Source organism: Anneissia japonica, unplaced genomic scaffold (genome assembly GCF_011630105.1).
Source record: "Anneissia japonica isolate Jap-2015-1 unplaced genomic scaffold, ASM1163010v1 scaffold694_len1028156_cov167, whole genome shotgun sequence".
NCBI classification, from domain to species: domain Eukaryota; kingdom Metazoa; phylum Echinodermata; class Crinoidea; order Comatulida; family Comatulidae; genus Anneissia; species Anneissia japonica.
This window is the reverse complement of record NW_022727885.1, coordinates 356,359-379,875: the sequence shown is the minus strand read 5'-3', so window position 1 is coordinate 379,875 and position 23,517 is coordinate 356,359. Positions and strand designations below refer to the sequence as shown.

The window sequence follows — 23,517 nt, the reverse complement described above, 5'->3', positions numbered from 1 at the left end:
ATTATATTGACAGTGATGTAGATCTGTAGGGCATCAAGTTATCTAGAATCTTGATTATGGCCCAAATAGGCTATAACAAGAATGAAGTTGACTTTGTGATTTAATGCATTAGTTTTATTAGTTACTCTTTAATTGTTTTATTTCGTTATGACTACGCATTACCTGATGTATGATATTTATATATGTACATATACCATGCAAAGCATTAGAAATGTTGTCAGTGCAAGCCAGCAACATACATGCTCATCTTCTGGGAATTGTGAGAGTGTTGTTTGTCCTCCTCCTCTTCTTATCACCCCTCTCCATCAGTGCCCAAGTTTTAATTCCCTAGAAGTCAAGTCTGATAAAGTTCCTTGCAGCTTTTACATGTCTGTTGATATCGGCATGCGTTAACACTGCGGATCCGTCGTTTTGTTGGACAGTCGTCGTAACAAGCCCAGATCTCTCAGACACAAACATGCTAAATTTAGCCTAGAGAGGGAGCTAACCTATAAAGCTTTCTTTTGCCGCAGACTTCCATTCTTGTTGATGTGATTTCGTTTAGCTGTGTGCGCCGATAAAGACTAAATAAACAAGCAAGAAAAGCATTTTTCATGTCTGATAATCTGTTATTTAAATTCTTTTTCTCTCCTAAGCCATGCTTAATTCCACTCTCACCCTTACTTCCATCCTGAAACGTTTCATGAGAGTAAAGAAACACATGATTGCAGACAGAAAGACTAACAGCCACGAACCGAAACAACTAAGGTAAACAAATCAAGTTTTACTCCGTAATTAAAACTTTATATTTAAAATACATTTGTTTAATCCAGTGGCAGTGCCAACAGGGGTGCAGAAGGGAGTCAGGCCCTTGTCGGGAAACCCTGTACCCCAGTTGCAAAAGAATCATTTTGTCTGTCAATACTGCTTTGAAAAAAACTCTTTTAGTCTGAAAGTGAAATTCATGGGCATCCAGCAGTGTTAGGCCTATTCTTAAAAATTGCTCCGACCTTGGTGGGACTGAGGTCAGTGCGAACCCTCTTTCGGGATCTTGGACTTAGGATTTGTCGTTGAGGACCTTGTACCCCTTATCGTGGAATCTCTGGCGCCACCACTGGTTCAATCACCGGAATCAATTGGAAATCAATTTCTTTTACTTTTAACCTAACATTTCATTATCTCAAAATTACTGTAATAGCAAGAATCATGATATGGATGAATTTATTTTAATTTTTAGTTATTTTACTTAAAAAGTATTTTTTGGTTTGTGTATGGTGGTCACAACCCCCTCTAAAACCTAACTCGCTTTGCGCCCTTGTATGATCATTGGACTTTCGAAGTGATTCAGTCTACAAACGTCGCCTCAGTCGAAATATGGTTGAGAACCCATGATCTATGTAAAGACTAGGAATGGTATTATTTACAGTTTGTCTTAATTATAATGCAAGAAATTCTTTTTTTATCATTCCATTTTTTGTTCTCATTCTATTTTGCAAAAATAGAATATCTAATAACCTATTATACAAAGTAACAATTCAAATATTTTTTATGATTTTTAGATCATTACTATTATCATTTATAGGCCTACTTTTTTTTTCACCAAAATCACTGTTGCCATTTATTTCATGAATTTATATTTTACTTGACTTATTACAATATTTTTTACTTCTATACAATACTTTCATTTAGAGGTTTATTTCTTTTTATATGCTTATTTAATATTGGATTATTTTTTAAATTATTTTTTTATTTTTTTACTGACCAATAAGGTAAGTATCCACTTTACAGGTATTACAAGACATGATATTACCACAAACTTGATTATAACATTCCAAGTTATGTCAAAACAATATAGCTGGCATACAAGGTATTTTTTTTGTCAATATATTAATATAAGAAATAATAATTTAATCAGTATAGAAATGTAATTAATATTGTATAAAGACCTTATGGTCTTGTTGGAAGCCAATATCGCTAGGCTAGCACATGCATCCTAAGGCACTGTCTGCAAATGTTGAAGACATGCTTCCGGATTAGACCCCACATTGCCATCTCTTCCTACAGCAGCACATCGTAAAGCCTGGGCCTTATTTTTTTGGATGACAATAGACAAAATTTGTCTTCCTAGATGGACAAATAAAAAGTCACAATTTTAAATTCCAACATGATTATTTCTATCACTAATTTTGATTTTGAGTCTTATACTGTAGTGCCATGCCCTTGTACTTTATTGTATTATTATAAGTAAAGTGTCAAGTGGAAAATACTTCCAGTTGTGGTAAACCAGATATCTAACGTTAAGATCTATTTAATCACACAATTCTTGGAAGATCTGGCCATGAGTGGCTCATTAAGTCAGTTTCGCCTTTATGCCGCCTTTATAACCACCCTAGCAATCCTTGTATTATTATTATTATATATGTAAAGTGTCGAACGGAAAATATTTGCGGGTGTGGTAATTTTAAGATCTATATGATATTTATTCATACTATTCTTGGAAGACTCTGGCAATCAGTCGCTCTTAAAATCATTTTCGCCTTTATAGCTCTTGAGAAATAATAAATAATTAGTATGAATAAATAGTGATAAATATTGATATATACATGTTCATAAATATTATTTAATAAATGTTTGGTAAATATTAGTAAATATATTTATACATAAATTACTGATAATAAATATAAGCCTATAATATAAATTAATAAAAATACATAAATTAGTACAGAAAAAAGAAAATTGATAATATAAACAAATACTATAAATAATTACTCTTAAAATAAATTTTGTAAATAAATTCTGTAAATTTTGAAATGAGATGATTTATATAAGTACTCTACTTAAGTACTGTAAATAATTACTGTTAATAAGTACTGTACTGCATATTACAGTACTGTAATATTTTCTTGGCACTCTGGCATTGCTAATCATGAAAAAAATGACATAAAATGATAATGAAGGTTATGATGTATACAGTAGTACTGTATTTCTTGAACTTGAACTTTCACCTGTTTATAGTTCTTATTTTGATAAGATATGAACACGTATTAATTACGGTACTTATGTTTATAGCAATTTGTAAAATTGTTTTTTTTTTTACATGCAAAGTTAGAAATTTGTCATATACTGTACATCTTTGTACAAAACTAATAATTTAATGATAATAACTTTATATTTAATAAAGCGCAAACAATATCCATTTAAAATCATCACAAGTGTTGTACAGAATTTAAAATACTAAAGGTACTAAATAAAAATTGAGACATTAAAAAGCAATTTATAATTTAGCACTTTAAAAATCTACAGTGAAAAAGGATAACATACTGTGATTGAAAAAAGACGCGACATAAAAGAGAACAATAAAACACAAACAAATATTTTTGGATTTTTAAAAGCAAAACACAAGACAAGATCAAACTGCTACATAATTTGCATTAAAAAGTTAAGAAAGAATGCCATGCCAGTAGAAACTACTGCACATCATTTATCTTGGATTAAATCATGTATCTTGGAGTAATTAAGAAAGTAAAATGCAATGCCGATTTAAACTACAGTTCAGTACATCATGTATTTTGGAGTAATGCGAAAAAGGCAGATGAGAACAAAGGCAGATGAGGCATTCTATATGTCTATTGGAGATACATTCTACTAATGTTGTTTATGTACACCATATTTTTATGCAGTTTGAGAAAAAAAAGTATAAGCTTTTCTTAAGATTTGTTTTGTAATAAAATTGTTTGTTTGATTATTAGTTTTGCCTACCTTTATATTTCAATTATAACAAATTTCAAGGGAAAATATATCTGCATGGTACTATATGATATTCACTTTATTTAATTTTGAAGTAACCTACTTTTTGTGAATCAAGTTATTTGAGTTGTCATTGATAACGATGCTACTTCGCTTGTTAAATGTCTGTTTTAGCCCTCTAGGGCCCATCAGTTCCTACTTCAAATGCAATGAAATTGGCATTCCTGAGATAATTGTTGTGTCATGGAAAAAATGTATATTCATGTGCTTATTGAAATATGTTGCTTATCTATTTGTCCGAGTCACGGCAGTGTAGGTCGTAATGGCTCGACTTATAGCACATAGTAGGCCTTCGCTTAATGACTCAATTTGTATGATATGTTGACTTAGTGCACAGTAGCAGAGGAAATATTTTATTTAAAATTAATGTTGTGATATTTACGTAGAAATCCACACACACTAATGTGAAATATATGATTTCTGTGACACACTGGGCCACTTAATTTTGTCATGTTATATATTCACCACACTGGACCACTTAATTGTCATGTTATATTACTAGTATAGCTAATAAATATTTATTAGATAATAACATTTCATTGGTCAATTCCACCGGGTAAAGGGTACGGTAGTTTTTACTGCATTCCCATACTTTTTTTGCATTGAATTAAAAACGTGCTTCATATGTTATTTTAAAAATCAATCATTTTCCCTTTCTCAAATGCCTATATCAGGGCTTACAGTAGGTGAGAGACTGTTTTATAACCTGTTTAGTGAACCCACTGCCCACTAATAATAATAAAATAAAATAATAATAAAATAAATAATAATAATAATAATAATAATAATAATAATAATAAAATATAATAATAATAATAAAATAATTTGAAATAATTTAAAATAAAAATAAAATTTAATTTTTTGCCAATTAGTGCACCCGCTGCCATGAAAAGATGGAAATTTCAGAAAAAAATAAAAGTTTTATTTATTTTTTTTTAAAACCCCACAATTGCCTTGAAATCTTCAAAAAACTATTTTATAAATCTGAAAACAGTTTTATTTATTTTTTTTCCCACCCTCCCCTGTTAATTTAAAAACAAAATATGTTTGCGAAAATAAGATAAAGCAAGTCTTGCCTTAAAGGGAAAAAAGAAACTTGGATCTCTACCACCAGTGGTCGTAGATGGTTCCCAGTCAATGGGAGGGGACATTACATTTTCAGATGTCCATCAAATTTTATGAAAGTACTCCTATACTTTTCAAGGAGTAGGCCTACAAGGCTGAAGTTGATTAGAGAGCAAGTGCATGCAACCACTACAATAACAGAAAGTTGTGAATCAATACCAAAACTGTTATGCCCCTCCCCACCGTGGATCAAGCCCCATATATCCAAGTTGGTCTATTTTTGCACATTCCTGGGCCTTCACATCTTAAGTGAGTGGGGATGCACAGTAGCTGGCAAATTAAGGTGATTTTTAACTACTTGTTAAATTAATTTGTTCAGCAAATTTGCAGCCAGGGTGGGGAGTTGGGGGCATAGGGATGCAAGCTTTTTTATATACTGTAGGGACATATGCCATAATTGCTCGGGGATCCTGTGGCTGGAGTATCCTGTGGCTGGAGTATCCTGTGGCTGGAGTTCTGTGTATAATTCTAATATGCCACATTATGATAATAGTCATTTCTGCTACAGTGGTTCAATAAATGACGGGCTACATGCTAGTCATATCCCTAACTAGTGACATATTGGCCACTGGCTATGTTTAGCCACAGGGTTTAGCAAAAAAAAAAAAAAAAAACCCCATGAAAAGCACTCACAGGGAGTTCCAATTAGAACTGAATGTGGTTTAACAACCTATCTTAATACTTCATTAATTTTCCTCCACAGCCGGGACTAACAACCAGCTAGGTGGCTCAGCAGTTTGTTTAACTAAACCACTAGCAAGGAAAATTTGTTATGTGCTGACATAAACTCTGTACGTACAGTACGTCTGAACATAACGTAAATGTCAGAGCACAGTAGTCATATCCCGCTACTGGGCCACTAAAGTATCATAGTGCTTGCCACGCAACCTGAAATTCAGAGACTTGTCATATGATAATGATGCTTAAGGGATTTGATGTCGATGAATTTTATTAGAAGTGAAATTGAAGTGAATATTTTGTCTTTACCAATATACTTGTTTACTGTGAAGAAATTAATTCTTGAAGGGAAATTATAACAGACACATTCAAGGGGGGAAAAATGAACCATTAACAGGAATCTGTGAGACTCATTCATACCTAATTTAAACCCACTTAATTGTCCTTAATAATATAGTCACTGTTTGGAAGTGTTTGTCATCACCTTTCTATAATGTTTTCATTTCAGAGCGATAGATATCAATTATGTATCGTCATTTGATACTGCATTACAACTAAACATATCAGTATAATAACAAATATATCATAATATTATTGTTATACATTATATTTGATTGAATTCTGAACATGGGCAGGCATACAATACAATTAAAGTAAAAATGAAAAACATTCGTATAAACATTGAAGCAATCCCCCCCCACCCCCTTGTCGAACAGGTTTGGAATCCTTATCGTCCAAAGGCAAGACAAGGTTGTCACATTGAACTCTACTGGGGATTTTCGCGACCTGACCGATCCTCTAGTTTAGTAGGCCCCTTGATTCGGACCCTCATGTCTGACTTGTCAGACCCTCTGTCAGCAATTTTCTGAAGCCACCACTGGCTTCATTCTCGTGGCCTAATAGCTGTCTCTTATACACATCTATAAAGAAGTATGTTTTTTAGTCCTAATGTTATAGAAATAGTATAACATTCCACCTATACATTTAAATTATTAGATTTCACCTGCAACAGGGAGTTACCCCTCACTCTCTTAAAAATTTGTCAGCTTTGTTTGTTCCCGAATTTTATGTTTTTCTCTAACAGGAGAAAAAAAAAATAAATAAAAGTGGAAATACTGTAACTAACATGTTTGGACTATAAAAGTAGTACATAGTTATTCCAGAAAATAAAAAAATGTTTAAAAATACATAGTTCTGTAATTGCTAGGAAATACCGCCTGATTGTGAGTCCTGTGGGAAAATATAGAGTTATGGTTTTCCCTACTTTCCAACATTGCTTCATAACAATAATGACTTTTTCAAAGGGGAAATAATCTTATCATTGATAAGAAAAGCAGCTCATATCCAATGAATATTTTCGAAAAGCAAAAGGTTGCGTAGATGTTATCAGCTGTTTTGAGCTGGACTTTGCAATAGCAATCTCTTATCAGCCTCAGATCTTTGTCTTGTGCAGATGTTAGAAGTTAGATAAGGCACTTGCTGATAAAATCAGGCATCCTGATTGGCTCTTCAGTCGTGTCCTTGATTGCGATCAGTTGAAGTAAATTGTTTATTGGAGGCAGTGCTGATAAAATCCTGATAAGCTTTTGCAACTGAGCTGGTTATCTACTGCAGACACCTATCTCCACCTCTCTATCTCAGTTCTTACTCAATCAGTGTAAAATTTAACAGAGGCCATCTTGCTCATTGGATTTCTCCTGTCTGGATTATTCAGCTTTCTAAAGGTAGCTTCTAAATTATATCTACAGTATTTTAAAAATTTGCTTTAATTTTTGTTTTGTGTTGGATCAGGGAGTTGGTTGGATAATTATTAGTTTATTTCCTTCCGATATGTTTTGTGGCTTGCTTGCCTGATCACATGGAGATTTAATGTGGATGTAGGCAATGATTTTACAATTTCTAATGCCATAATGATATGTATCATAGTACATTATAGTTATTGTTTTCATATTGTGTGATAATTTTATATATTGGTACTATTATGTGATGTAGAATAATTATTGAGTACTTTTAAGTTGAAACTCTATTGAAACTGAAAGGTCCACTGATTAATCTCAGATAAGAAAGTATAATACATACTCCAAGTATTGAAATACACGCCATCGTGTTGGGATTCAATATTTCGACATTAATTATGTCATCATCAGGAATGAAAACACAAGCAATACAGAACAGTAACTGTCTCCAAAAGTGTTTAACCAATCAAAACATTACCTCTAGTAGGTGACATAGCAGTGATTTAAACAAAAGATCAAAGCATTCTTACTCTAATGATCAAAGATACCTACAAAAACAAAGAAAGCTCTTTTGAATCTGTGAGCCCATTGTTAAGCAAAGGGTGTAGTCTACGTATAGCGAACGCTTCTTTAAACAATAGGATAGACCAGTTTCGGGAGCTGTCAATAATGTTAGTACTACAAAATATTAAACCTAATTTATTACTTACATTACAGATGACATTATCATTTTCAAGTATACCATGTAATCCTAAAACAAATTGGAATGCCTCACAGTTTTTAACATCATTGAAACTCTATTGAAACTCTACTGCTTTTGTACTAGCATGGAGATACAGTATTATAGTAAGCCCTATGTTTTAGATCTGGTTCCCTTGGTTTTCTTAACGAACTGTAATTTCGTATCATCTGGTCTTTCCTGATCAAAATCATATATGTGGACCCATTTCCCTATCTTTGTCGCAGTGGGCGTGGGTGGCATAAGGTACAGTTTGAATGACATGCGATACACATACACGCTCTAGATTTGTATCCCCTAAACGTGGACTCTCATCTCGACAGTTTTTTCATCTTCCGTCAAAATACCGCCTTCTTCTCCGCAGTTGGTGTATGTCTTAATTCTTCTATAAGTAGATGGCTGAAACAATACATTTGCACAACCCAAATAATAATTTTTGTATCATCTGAAGTACAGTAGTACATTATGTATGTGGTAAATAAGGAAGTGCTTAGGTGTCCTTACTTGAGGTCTTATCGTGTGGTCTTGAAATGCTCTATATTTCCTATGTTTTATTGCGAGAAAAAATATAATAATAAGGCCATGGAAATGGAAGTTGTAGGTTTGCGTCCACCGCCCGCATGCCTGAAAAGCTACCGCACGAAAATTTTCATTATTTTGAAAAGTTCATTATTTTGAAAAAAAAATATACTTCGTTTTAAAAAACGGACTTTCTAAGCCGTAAACAGACAGAAAAACTATCTATTCATCACTGATCACTCGTCGCGAACACCGAACAAAGGCAGGCCTGGCCACATCGCACCATGATCGCCGATCACTGCTGAGGTCATCGGGTCTAATCGATCTTTCTGACCAATAGGAAATCTTGTATGTTTAAAGAGGTCTTAAATGTAAAAAAGGATCTGTTTTATAGGCTAGTGTACATTTATGACTGTAAGCATTGTTTCTTGGGAATAAATGTAAAATTACCAATGCTGCGGCTTGTGGACAGCATTTATAAAAAAAATAATGAAAAATGAAAAAATGCCTCATGTGTTTTCAAAATTTTTCGGACGCAAACCTACAACTTTCATTCTCGTGGCCTAATAGTGTAGTTTTATATAGCGCACATATCCATCTAATGTAAGATGCTCTGGGCGCTTGATATGGACTAGGAACTCGATCAATGACTTTCTTCACCCCTAGGGTTCCTTTGTGTGTGTGCTACCCGGTAACTTGTCATCCACCACAGGGGCTGTCTGTTCCAGCACACCGGGGTATCCCCCTACTCATCTCGAAGGATGTACTGGGTTCTTTATAGTGCACACGAGACACTGGGCCTACGGTTTATAGTCCTTATCCGAGAAGACTTGTTCTACCACAAGAGCCATAGACGAGCGTGCCGTTCGAACCAGCGCCGATATTATGGCTATAGCTTGCGGTGCCCCTGCTATCCGCTCGGCCATTCGACTCACCTCGTGTGACCGGCTTTGGAAAAACCTGCCTTTTGTTGGAAAAATTCAAAATTGAGTTTTTATGGTAAATTTAGATCCTGCAATGAATTCTTTAAAACACTCTTTATTTCATGGAAATTGGTTGAGTATAGCCAAGTTATGAATATTTAATTTATTGGATATTAGCTATGTAGGTTTTGAAAAAAAAAATCTTCTAAAAATTGCAAAATCAATAGTTTTATTATTTGGATTTAGATTTTAAAAAATAATTTTAATATACTGTACTTTTCAGTTAGATTTAGTGATTGATGTTTTGCAGAAATGTTATTCAATATATTGTATCTTCTTTTTATAAAATGCAAAAACCTGAAATTAAAAATCCCAAACATTTTGGGTGTTTAGTGTGAAATTAGAATTTGCCACAAGTGGAGGGTTTTGCCAGAGCCGGTTACATATAGATTTCTTACTGAGAGCTTTCATATCCGCGACTGATGGAATAAAAAGTACTTTATTTTAATTTCTAATTCCTGACAGCAGCGTGTGTTATTAATCACCATTCCCAAACTAAAATGTTTTTTTTTTTTATATATCAGCGAAGAATGACGTGGATGGTAGAATTCATGTTATAAGATTTTATCAGTAATTTTAGAATCAGTCTTCAATTTCAAAACAATTGGATGTTGAATCTTCTGTTTTCCAGATCATAAAGTAGTGATGATAATTGTTGTGTGTTGTATATAGGCCTGTATGATTTTTACTGATTATGATCCAGGTCCCATTTGGTCCACAATCAATAGGCTTGCTTCGTTCTCATTCCTTCCGCTAAACCCCCTTCCCAAGCAAGAGAGTCTACAGTAATTAACACAAAATCTGAAAGATAAATTGTAGATGTGGAAATTATCCAATTGTGAATTAGATGATAACCATGGTGAAAGCATACTGTATTACCATGAGTATAACACAGATTACTGTCCAGTGCCTACTTCTGAATTACAGATGATCACGCCCAAGGGCGTTCGGGCCCATTTTCAGGATGATGAAAATGGGCTTAACACCATAAACTTAGCACAAATTAGACCGAAATGATTGTTTTTTTAATAAACTTTGAGCCTAAGTTAAGCAATATGTGAATGAAAATGTACTTTAGCAAGAATTTCCTGTATTATGTTTGTGTTTTATGTTATTTTTCCTGTCCAAGTATTTATATGACCACACATTATATTATACTAATAGTTCCTTGAAGTTAAAATAAGAATGTGGTAGATACATTAGGCCTACTACTAGTCAGGTTGCTTCTAGTTTCGTCATAATAATTGTCTTGTTTAATATTTAATGTTTATTGATATATGTTTTTTTCATAGTACAATATGTAGATAATTCAAATAACAATTAGTAAATTATTTGAGTATCCCTTTGTATATAACCCTCTTTAAAAAATTGGAGTCTAATACACTGCTTGTTTAGCTTCAGTATATATTTCAATATCAATTTTGGACCTAAAACTCCAATTCAGAAGTAAGGCCAAACTACAGTAATTCCGTCGTGCACAAACGGTAGAGTAATCAGCATAGGTCTACTAAATGGTATCACCCGCTTCCATAATTTTAATATGTAAACATCAACAAACCCATCAGATAAGTGATAAACTTAGACTGTATTTTTAATTAAATTACTGAAATATTAAAATAGAAAGACATTTATCTACTCTATCCCTCCCTGGGCTCCCTCGGCCGTATCCCTTTAGTTTTTACTCTATAAATAGACATGAACTGTGCCACGGTATTAACATAATACATTTTTTCTAGGTCTACAAATTTTCAAAAACTGTCATTTCAACTCCATTACTAGTATGTTCTTTAATATTTTGACTATTATATAATTTTAATAATAACATTATTTTAATAATAGATATAAATTTAATTTTGATAATAAATAATTTTAATACTATATTTCTGTATTTATAATTTAATTAGTTTAAAAAATATATATATAATTTTGTGAGTCCTGTAATCAGAAAATTCAAGAATGGACCAGCTTGTCCTCATAAAATTGAGCAACAGAATGATTGTTGGTGGTTTGGGTTTCCACTTGCGAGCAATTTCAGGATCCTGTTTCTGTAAGGCAGGTGAGGGCGCCATTGTATTATTGAAAAATAAGGTTTATTGTATTGGATTTGTTTCAGTTAGAGGCAGAACATGCTTAAATGAAAAACAACATTGCATACTATTTGAAATTGTTCAAAAGTATAATTATTTTAAATACAAATTGTTTTTCTGTTTGAGATTTCTGTTATTATTTAAACACTGGCCAGTAAATAAAGTAAATCAGGATCAGTATTTCCTAGTCTTTAAAGGACTTCTTCTTGTAAGAGACCACTGTATAATCTCTTGTTAATAAAAAAAAAGAAATTTGCACTAAACATTTTCCAGAAAAGATGTAGAATACTGAGTTGGCCTATTAAACTGTTGTAAACCTTTAAGAGTAGACTGAAGTACTAAGTACTGTAGTGGCTTGCTTATCTATTTGTATACAGTATAAAGGGTCTGTGTAATGGTATCTGATAGTAGTCATTAAAAGATAAAACTCTATGGTGAAGTATGGAAAACCCCACAAAAATTAATTGAATTGTTTAAATGGATCAAATAATTTATCAACATTTTTTTTTCTCCCCAAATTTGATTTTGTTTTGTGTATTGCTAAACCCCGCAAACCCTGCAAACCTCCAAAAAAACACCGTAAACCCCATCCAAACTCTGTGATAATGATTGAATCACATAGTATAGGACTCAATTTGGTATCTCAATAAAAAAATCTTAATTTTATGTTCGTCACAACCTATTTTTGAGGTAAAATGTTGATTTTTTATTAAAAATACCTACAAAAAACACTGCAAACTTAAAAAAACACAGTGTAAACCCCATCCAAACTCTGTGATAGTGTTTGAATCACATAGTATAGGGCTCACTTGGTATCTCAATAAAAAAAAATGATAATGTTCCGTTCGTAACAACCTACTTTTTGGGTAAAAATGCTTTATTTTGTATAAAAACATTGCTAAACCCTGCAAACCCCCCAAAACACAGTGCAAACCTCATCCAAACCCTGTGATAGTGATTGAATGACATAGTATAGTACTCAACTTGGTATCTCAATTAAAAATTGATTGAATCAGTTTATTACAGTAAAAAAAAATCATAATTTTATGTTCGTCACAACCTATTTTTGGGGGAAAAAAGGCCATTTTTTGAGGGTTTTTAACATATTTTTAACAAAAAGATTTTTACCCCAAAATAGGTTGTTATGAACCTAAAATTATATTTTCATTCACTAATATACCAAGTTGAGTCCTATACTACATGATTCAATCACTATCACAGGGTTTTGAAGGGGGTTTGCACTGTGTTTTTTTAGGTTTGCGGGGTTTAGCAATTTTTTAATACAAAAAATGGCCTTTTTTACCCCAAAATAGGTTGTGACAAACATAAAATTATGATTTTTTTTTATTGAGATACCTAGTGAGTCCTACAGTATACTACATGATTCAATCGCTATCACAAGATTTGAATGAGGTTTGCGGGGTTTAGCAATTTTTTTATTCTAAAAATGGCCTTTTTACCCCAAAAAGTAAGTTGTTACAAACGGAACATTATGATTTTTTTTATTTATCACCTGTGCAAATATTAAATAGTGTGGGACTTATATTGATAAGTAAATTCAATAATGGTTACCAACCTATTGGGCCCACAGTACTCCAGACTTCTCAATTACTACGGAACATCTGTAGTTGACTACGGAAACTTTTTGCCTAATTATGGACATACGAACAAAAGTAATATGGAAATTTATCTTAGGCCTGGACCCATGTAAATAGGTCTACAGTCCAGAACAAATGACTTTTCCATCAGGATTTTTGGTTACATTGTCCCTAGACAACTCATAATTTTGTCAGTTTTTCTGATAAATTATCCGTGAAAAATAAGAAAAAGTGGTCCGTAAATCTTCATCCTGTCCCATTCGTTTGAAATTCCACAGCTTTTTTATCTTGTACCTTCACCAATGCATATTTTGCACTCAAGACGAATTATAGGTGTTTATGGAAATTTTATATTACTATTTGAAGACTTGGTTACTGATATGAATTTTACTAACTTGAGAAGTCTGCTACTCTTATGCAAACATCTAGATGTGTATAAGAGACAGATATTATTGTTTCCGTCGTGCAGTTTTTTAATGTGGTTTTGCTATTTTATTCTGTCCTTGTTGGACTTAGTTTGCATTTTTATTTTTATTTCTTTTAAATAATAGTTGGTTGCTTGTAAATAGTATGCAATTTAGGGAAAAATACTTACAATATATTATATGGCAATAAGAGTAATTTTAAATGTATATTTTTGAATAAAAATGAATGAATGAATGAATGAAAATATTGCAGTTAATTTAAGAAGTAAATAACTATTTTTTCAATTGAAAGAAATAAACTTAATAAAGAATTCTAATATTGAATTCTTATTTGTTGAATTTATATTCTATCATCGCAAACAGTATATTCGTAGTCTTTCATGGAAAGTCTTAAAGTAACATGTAATTATATCGATAAATGGAGTTGTCTACAATAACAGTCTATTGGAAATCTAACAATTACATTGAATGAAAGTTATTATTAATGAGTTATTGGCTCTCTCTGTTTTATGGAAACTGCTTTGCTATCTCATTATGACTTTTAAGTTTTACGATCATACAAACAGGAAATGTTCAAGACGGATTGCTATCAAGAAAGTTTATCTCAGTTTGCAAGAGTTGTCTGATGAAAATTGCGAATAGTGCGATAGTGTCGGAGTAGATGTGATACGGCAGGTACCAGGGCAACGAGACATGACTAGTCTCTATGGAGACCAGAGGGAAACATAGAAGGAAGTCTTTGATCAAATGATTTGTGACTTGTGTTCTTAGGTTTGTGTTCAGGTGTGCAGTAGAGTAGCATTGTCTACATTCCACCATTTATTCAATGTTTCTCATAACTTAATGGTTAAAAAAAATTGTAGGCAGTCCCCCAGACTGACCCCAAGACGATGTGACTAGTTAACCACCATCCATTCGGTGGATCTACCCAACTGAGCAATTTGGCCAAATTTGTTTGTCTCTTTGATTTCCCTCAATATTTTTCTCAAAGTAATACAACATTATATTATTAAACCACAGTTATTTGTCATAAAAAGTGTTTAAAAATATTTACAGTTTTATGAAGCAATGAAGACTGTCCAGATGAACTGCATATTTTTCTTTCACTTTATTGTAAAAAAGCATATAAAAACATTGAAATTGGTTGCAAATCGTTGCCCAAAGGCCAAATTGTATGTAAACCCAACAATTTTCAAAAAAAAAATATTTAACAAAGATTTATACAAATAAATATTGAACAAAAAAATATGTGTTCATGAAATAAAAGGTATCAAAGGCAATCTGAATCTTTCTCCAGACTATAAAATTTTATCTGACAAAAACATTTTGACATGCCTAAATATGGTCATGATGTGACCATATATAGGCACATCATGACTATATATGGGCATACAAACTTTATGTCAAAGAAAATTTGATAAATCTGGACAGAGCCTTAGGCAATGCCTCAAGATGCCATTACCAGCCTGGCCGTCACATGTTCAGATAAAGAATGCTATGTAGTTTTTGAAAACATTACCGTATTACCGTATACTTGCGTAAAGATGAGGCTTAAAAAAGAAAGTTACAATCAAAAAACGGGGAGGGGGTGGGGTTATCGTATACTTGTGACATACAAAGTTTAGATTTTTTAAATCGTTTTCGTCTTTTGTGCAGATCATCCATAACACGCAAATTTACTACTACAATGAAGCTACAATAATGTTAGTAGGTCTGTGAATGAATGTAGTTTTAAATACGGGGAAATAAGATTTCGATGAATATTTATAACATCATAAAATGGTATTATTTGGAAGATTAGCCCTGCATTTGTCTCCGTCTTTTTCCCAGCTAGATGCTTTAATATCAGACCATAAAAGCAGAAAAGAGTATGAATTCTGACACTAAAACGGCCGACAAAATTTTTGCAAATTCGGGGGTCATCTTATACAGTACACGTGTCATTTTATACGCGGGTATAGACGGTAGTAATTGGCATAATAAATACTTTATTTTTATTTTAAATATTCAATCAACGGTAGACATTTTTGCAAAACAAGGTATAAAAATGTCTCGTCTTATGAGGATGTTTTTATTTTTTCAGAATTAATTGGGTGTTTCTCATAGTGAAAGTAGAAAAAAAATATTAAGGGAAACAGACCCCTAAAAAACGGATGAGGAAGGCGACAAGGAACATGCTTTTTTAAAAAATATTTGGCCTTATCTAATTTAAAAGGTGTTGTAGGTGTGTTAAATATCTGTATGAAAGTGTACGAAAGTGTACGTGGCAAGCTTCGGTTTACTTATCTGAACTACAGTAATTGTCCCTTACTGTCTTGTGTGCTCGAGTGGACATCTTTGTCGAGAGAGAGAGCTTAGCTCGGTCAGTTAATCTGGCCCATGTGCATGTTAAAGAACGCAGTACACTCTTCGGAAAAGAGTAGGGGATTGTCTCCTGGTGTACTGTCCAATCACCACCAGAAGGAAATAAGTCTTCTTCTAGACTGTTGTGGGCTATCCTTGGTGTTTACGCCGAATAAATCCAATCCAGTCGCTTCTTACGTCATCTGTCACACTATGTAGAACCATCTTTCTATTTGAAGATGCAATGGCATATCTAGGACAGTGGTAGCACCAGGATTTGCCCGAGGGGGGGGGGGCAGGGTGTGGCGATTTCTCTGACAAAAAATAGTGGACGTGGTCGGGCGCTGTTCAAAATCTCTTGAAAGTGTTACATAGGGGAGAAAAATATGACAATTTAGGTGTTTAATGGCTTATTTATTCAATTTTTCGATCTACTAATATGTAGAAAATACATATACATTTTTCTTCCCAACAGGGGGGGGGGGGGGCGCGCGTGCCGGGGCCCAGCTCTCCCCGACCTTTTCTGACTAAAACTAAAAGATGGTAAAAACTTTCTACCTGCAATTCAATTTTAATTATTTTCAACTGACTCATTTTCTTCTTTAACTCAAATACAGAAAGTTTGGTTTTTAACAGTTTTTTTTTAATTGTTGGCTTGACTCTAACACTACCATAGCGCTTCTTCAACTTTAACAGAAGATATACACGCACACTTGCCCCTGCCTCAAATTTTTGTAACCCTTTAAAAATTGTTTAGTGGGAGCATAACCCCAGATCCCTAGGGGGAGAGGTATTTAGCTGTGGGATGAGATATCAGAAAAAAAAAAATTGCATGGCACAAACAGACAAGAGTAAAAGTTAAAGAATATTGTGTGAGGCAATAGCAGACTGAAGATGAAGATGATGAAATTAAACTCAATTCCTTTAGAATTCCTTTTGATTTAAAATTCCATAATTTGAATTGAATTTCCATTTCCCAATGACCCGACCCTGTAAGTAGTGTATGTTTGTGAAAAACGGGTGTAGATAATGTTCCAAATTTGTTCAAATTGTCCTAAATAGGTCAAAATACCCTGCTGTACTTCCCATGTGTAATTGAGTAAATACGAGATTGATTATAATTTTTTTTTTATTATCTTTCAACAGTGAGTGACTCGCCACAATTAGGCCAAATGAAATTAATTTGTTAGTTTCATGTTCCCACCCTCATCAAATTTTGGAGCCACATAAAAAGTAATTTATTATATTTTGTTATTTTCCCAAAAAAAAAAAAAAAATTTCCATAGAAAATAAAATGACGATCTAAAAGGTTGTTTGTCAAAGCGTAATAAGAGATCAAAACATAAATGGCAGAATGCATTACAATTAGGTTGTTAGTATATGATACTACACCTAAGTAGGAAATAGTAATACTCTCATCAAAAAATAATTTCTAATCTTGGACCTGAAACTAACGAATAATTTTATTTGGCCTTACAGGATGGAATCAACTTCAACTTCATTGTCTTTGATTGTTCTTTTCTGTATGTACAGTACACAAACACAATATGCTTACTACTGTAATACTGTTAGCAAGAGTAAAACAATTTTAATCGCCTTTCAAGAGGTATATACAGTATTATTAAAGAACTTAGCAGAATCCTCACATGTCAGGGAAGCTCATTACCTGGCCACCTAAAAATAAAAAAAATTGCCGGACCACCTTTCGTTTTTGGGTTCTTTTTCCAAATTTTTAACCCCCTCCTTTAAATTCTGGATCTTCCCCTGAGCCGGTCAAATTCAAGTTACAATATTGAGAAAATAAGTGAATAAAGAGTGGCTTTTGAACCTCAGCCACCACCTTAATGTGCTTCAGTGCATTTTGCAAATTTTTAACCCCCTCCTTTAAATTCTGGATCTTCCCCTGAGCCGGTCAAATTCAAGTTACAATATTGAGAAAATAAATGAATAAAGAGAGGCTTTTGAACCTCAGCCACCACCTTAATGTGCTTCAGTGCATTTTGTAGATTTTAAGACTTTAAAGTAAAAAATTCTATTAATCGGTAAAAACTGTTTGATACTATAATTTTAATTTTTTTTTTTTTTTCATAATCTTATGACACTATTAAAAGTAAGAGTAAAATAAGCAGTTAACTGATGATTTTATCTATTCTTTTTTTAGCCTATTTTTACCAGGCGTAATTGTTACTTACATTTGTGATAAAACTAAACCAAGTGCTCCCTAAACAATTTTTGTGAAGTTTTAGTTCTTGTAGTATTCACTACATGTCAATCTAATCACATAATTATGCACCCTCAACAAGCTTCAGAAAAGTGTTAATATTTGCTAAAAAGTCTGGCGGTGACTGATACTACATTTTCAAACCCCTGGCAGTCAGATTGTTAACAGTTGTGGAAGTGGTTGGCGTGACAGTTGTGGCTCGAACACTCAATTTTGAGATCAGGGATTTGAAACCCTTAGAAGCCGCTTGTGTCCTTAGGCAAGATAAATGTACGTTTGTCTCTCTCTACCCAGGAGTATGGGTGCCGGCATATGCTGGGAAGGTGAAACAGACTGTGGAAAACTCTTTAAGTGGAAAACTCTTAAATGCTGGCCTGAATTAATCATTTGGACGCTGATGGGTACAAAAAAACATCATCCAGGACAAGATGCCCTGTATGAGCGTCTATTGGCTTATTCTTTTTACAAATGTTTTCATTGGGGAGAGGGGGAAAACCCACCCAGTCCTTTCCCCCCGCCTTGGACTTGCAGCCCTTGTATTTTGCCATGCACCAAAGTACACTCTTGCCCTGCCTGTTGGGGGCGTTGCCCTACTGTCAAGGAAATCGTAGTGCCGCCACTGGATGGTATGTTTCAGATCCAATCAAGATCAAATAAAAATGATAGATTTATGAACATTTGTTAACTTGTGCAAGGAAAATTATTTTGTGTTCCAATTTTCAGTCAAATGCCAATTCACTTATTGAAATACCCAAAGAATGCGATTCCAATTATCTTTATTTTCAAGTTTAGATTTAGATGTAAATGACAGTATCTTCAAAACAAGAAGTATTAAAAGAAATAAGTTTATAATGTTCATACTTCTCGTTAAGTTGAAACAACAATATCTGAGAATGGTTGTTTTTGCGTTTTAACAGCTGATAAGGCATGCAGGAGATAATGGAGTTGGTTGCATTTACATCTCCCTGGTTGCATGTAGATGATCTTTTTGATGTCATCTGTTACAGACCACCCAATGATAAGCTAGTCTAATAAAGCTCTTATCAGCCAGTCATCAGCCAACCAGCTTCAAGAAGGTTCCAAAGGAGTGTATAAACTTTCATTATCATAAACAGTTTTATCTGAAGAATGTTACACTGTCAAGCATTCATAAAGATTTGGATAAACAGAGCAGTTTTGGTTACACTAATCGATTTGATTGATGGTGCAATGCTGTAGGCCCACTGACATGTTCCAATCCTTCAATCTCATTTGTACCTTTTTACCATCGATGTACAGGTAGTCAGTCCTCCTACTACAGTTCTGTTTAAACTATTTAGTCTCACACAGTAATAGAGGTAATTTAGTTTTACATTGCCTTACACAATTCGTCATCATTTCCACGAAGTGACACAAACTTCAAAAATCATATTTTTTCAATTTTTTTTTTCTTTGACATTTTTGATTATGTACATCAAACTTTTCATCTAATTTTTAAGAGTGGAACTACACTAATTAGCTAATTAAGCTAATTAGCCATTGCGCACAAACCAAGAAAAATGGATTTTTTGTTTTCACAAACAGACACAAACTTTCATTGGGTTATTAAAAGACGCGTGTGCACCGTTGCAATTGTGATCGCTAGGTAAGGCCTACAGTAGCTTGGCTAGGGCTAGATGTAAAAATTAGATTTCCCTAGCTTACCTAAAGTAGGCATACGGTACCCTTCTTGCAGTTTAACTTGGGATAGGTACATCAAATGTGGAATTATTCGTAAAAACATAATGATTAAAGCAGGATCAGCCGAGATTGCAGGCCTGTTTTCGCCCTTGACTACAATGGTTAACACATAGCTAAATACAGTTTGTGCAAGTTTGTGCCTTGACAACGGGTGCACGCACAGCGCATACCGTTTTCACAAAGAGACACAAACTTCACTCTACATGTAAACAGCATATGCTGTGTTTATTCTGATCGTTTTCACGAACAGACACAAACTTTTCACGCTAATTAACAGGGTGATTATAGTGAAGAAAAGAAAAATAAATTACACATTTAGATTGTTTAATGCTTTATCTTTAAACTTATGTAAACAAATATTCAAAATTCCGTTATCTTGATACTATGATAGTGAAGTTTATGGATTTGTGAAGTTGTCTAAAGTTTACTTTTGAGTTAAGCAAGGAATGTAGAAATATATGTCTAAAACTTACAATTGTTATGTAATGTGGATTGATAATCTACAAATCATTTTAGTTTGATTATTTTTTTCTTTGTATTCCCAGTTCAAATCTAAAGGAAAATTTGGAAATACAGTTTAAGCTTTTTATTATTTAAATATTTTATGTTAATATTCTATTATTGTTAGTAAAGTTTTGTAAATTATGTGCTATTAACTGTTCTTTACAAAATAGTGCTCTACAAATATGGAGTAAAACAGTATTATTTTTAGGATGAAACAATTTCATTCTTTTTGGGATTAAATCTTTAAATAAAGTGTAGTTTGATGTATAACCTTCAAATACTTTCCAAAACATATCGAACTCATTCATTAAGAATATGAAGATTATTGCATCTGTCAATTCCATTATGTGATGTGCCCATCACTTCAGACAAGTTACTCATCAATATATGATTACATAATTGAATCTAATTACTAAGTGTTTTTTAATAAGAACTAATTTGATTTCATGTTGATCTATTATTGACTGCAAATCTAAAGGAAGATGATGATGTAGCCATCTATTTTGCATCAAAACTAACCTACTTTACCACAAACTTTCTAAATGCGTTATGCGATTGTTTATCAACACGAGCGGCATGATGAGTAAATTCAACTCGGAATGGGTGGAAATGATCGGAGGAAAGGGTAAACGAGCAGGTCTTAACGTTAATTTTTGTGACATTGTTTGTGAATGCCTAAGTATTTCCCACCTTCAGTTGATTGTTAGAATTGCTCACAGGCATGGCAGGAAATCTGTCGAATTTGAGATAACGTGAGCAGATAGAGGCCGCAGTTAATGCATACTTAATACTATCTTGCCAGGAAATGTGAACCTCCACTTCAGTGCCCGCCAACCTGATAACTTCATCCAAAGTTTCTTAACTGTTTGCTTGTCTTCATTTTTAGTTCAGCGGCCTTGATGACGAGGGACAACAATTATAAGGGAAAATACTTGGGCACAGGAACTAACTTTCAAGATCACAGCAATTGTTAACACCAAGGAAGGTAACACTTAATTTTACGTTGTTTTCTGTGTCTTTGTGAAAAAGGAAAATAGATATGTTAATTAAGTTGACTGATCATTTATCATCTTCCCCCCCCATCCCCAATCAAACTCATCTTATTTGAATATCTATTTTATGAAAAACAGTGTGACATGTTTCCTCAAAACTGTGACATACTGTATGCAAGTTTTTGAGTAAAATCAATAATTGATTCATGAGATCTAACGTTGTTTGTGTGTTACAACAAACATTATTTTAATCTTTATAAAATATTGTTTTTGTTTTGTGTGTATTTGTGAAAAAAGAAAATATATTAAGTTGACTTATCGTTATCATCTTCCCCCTCCCAATCTGACAGCTATATAATTTTCTGATTATCAGGCTTAGCATGCGAATCAACCTCATCTTTATTTGGATATCTATTTTGTGAAACACAATGTGACTTGTTTCTTAAAAACTGTGGCATATGAAAGTTTTTGAGAAAATCAATAATAATTTGTGAGATCTAAACATTTTGTTTGTACGATTCAACAAACATTATTTTAATCTTTATCAAATATATCAATTTGAAGTTTAAAAAAAATGTTTAAGTCAATTGAGTTAACAGACAAAACAAACATTTTCATTACATGAATACTTAAAAACATACTTGAACACCATATAAAATAAAATGAAAATAATAATAATAATATTTAATTTTGCTTACAGTAATTTTGTTATTAACTATTACTTCACAATTTAATTTTCACGTTTTGAAAACTTTTGTATTTGATAGCGTTTGTATATAACATTAAGCTATTAAATGTGTGTTGACTTATTTTAATTTGTTAAGTAATAACTATAAAAAAGAAAAATGTTTTCAAGATAATTATAGTTGGTGTTAAGCTTTAAAAAACTTTGTGTATTTAAGTATTGTTAACTTAAAATTGGAGTAAAAAATTAAATTATGGTCCGTTAAATGATGCATAACATGCATAAAATAAACAGTAAATAATATCTCTTATAAGAGTAAATATTATTTCTTTTGGTCGGTAGATACCAGAACTGTTTTTGTCATTGAAATTTAATAACATTTGATACTTTTAGACTTTGTGTATTTAAAGTATTTGTTATTAACTTAAGATTAATTGGAATTTAAAATCAAAATCTGGTCAATTAAAGGATGCATAACAGTGAATAACACACCTTTTGGCCGGTATCAAATCTAATTCTTATGTATTTTTGTCCTTTTATTAATTAAAATATTTACTGTATTAATCTTCTTAAAAATTCAAAATATAATCATACTTTAAGTAAAATAATTGTATTGTTATATGTATATCAAATCTAGTTATTATGTATATTAGTCCTTTTTATTAATTATAATGTATACTATATCAATCTTCATATAAAAATTCAAAATAAAATCTTACTTAAAATCATAGGTAAAATTATTATATTTTTCTATGTATAATCAAATTTAATTATTATGTATTTAAACATAGCATAAATTCATTTAAATATTGTAAAAAAAATTAAAAAATATTTCTTTTTGCCAAAATAATTGTTACTGTAGATTCATATTTATTTCATGGACCATTTGTTATAACATAATTTTTATGAAAATGTTATCCATGTAAAATATGTTTGTAAATAAATAAATAGATACCTGAACTATTTTTATCATTGAAATATAACATTTGATACTTTTAAATAAGCTATTCAATTGAATTGAATTTTTGGCATTTTTTTCCCCATATTTTTATTGAGAGTTGATATAATTTCAAGGAAAGACTATATTTGTTTCATCAAGATAATTAACAGAGTTCATCAAGATAAACATAGGTTCATCTGCATAATTAACACAGTTCATTTCAAAGCTGATGTTAATTTGATCAATTACTGTATCTTTGTAATAATTAAAAGTGACATACAGCAGAAACAAATAATTTGTAATGTTACATGGCTAATCTGTATACAGTATTTGTATGTGAACTATACGTATTTAACTACATATCAATAATAATCATAAAGACTTAAGTGGTTGCAGTTATGAAGATGAACATGGTTGGTTGGAGCGCAGTGGTGTAT

At 32.5% G+C, this 23,517-nt stretch overlaps 1 protein-coding gene across 10 annotated transcripts in view; it reads left to right on the top strand.

Moving 5' to 3' along the window:
- The window catches only part of LOC117113864 (zinc finger protein ZFPM2-like), a 69,117-nt gene that overhangs the window by 5,448 nt on the left and 40,152 nt on the right, over positions 1–23,517 (top strand). For 9 of the 10 annotated variants that reach the window (XM_033257322.1, XM_033257319.1, XM_033257325.1 and 6 more), the window contains 2 exons: positions 636–747; positions 21,350–21,448. The gene's annotated coding sequence lies outside the window, so the exon portion shown is untranslated. Of the gene's footprint in view, positions 1–635; positions 748–7,176; positions 7,314–21,349; positions 21,449–23,517 lie in introns of those variants that run through there. The other variant, XM_033257327.1, reaches the window with a different exon arrangement.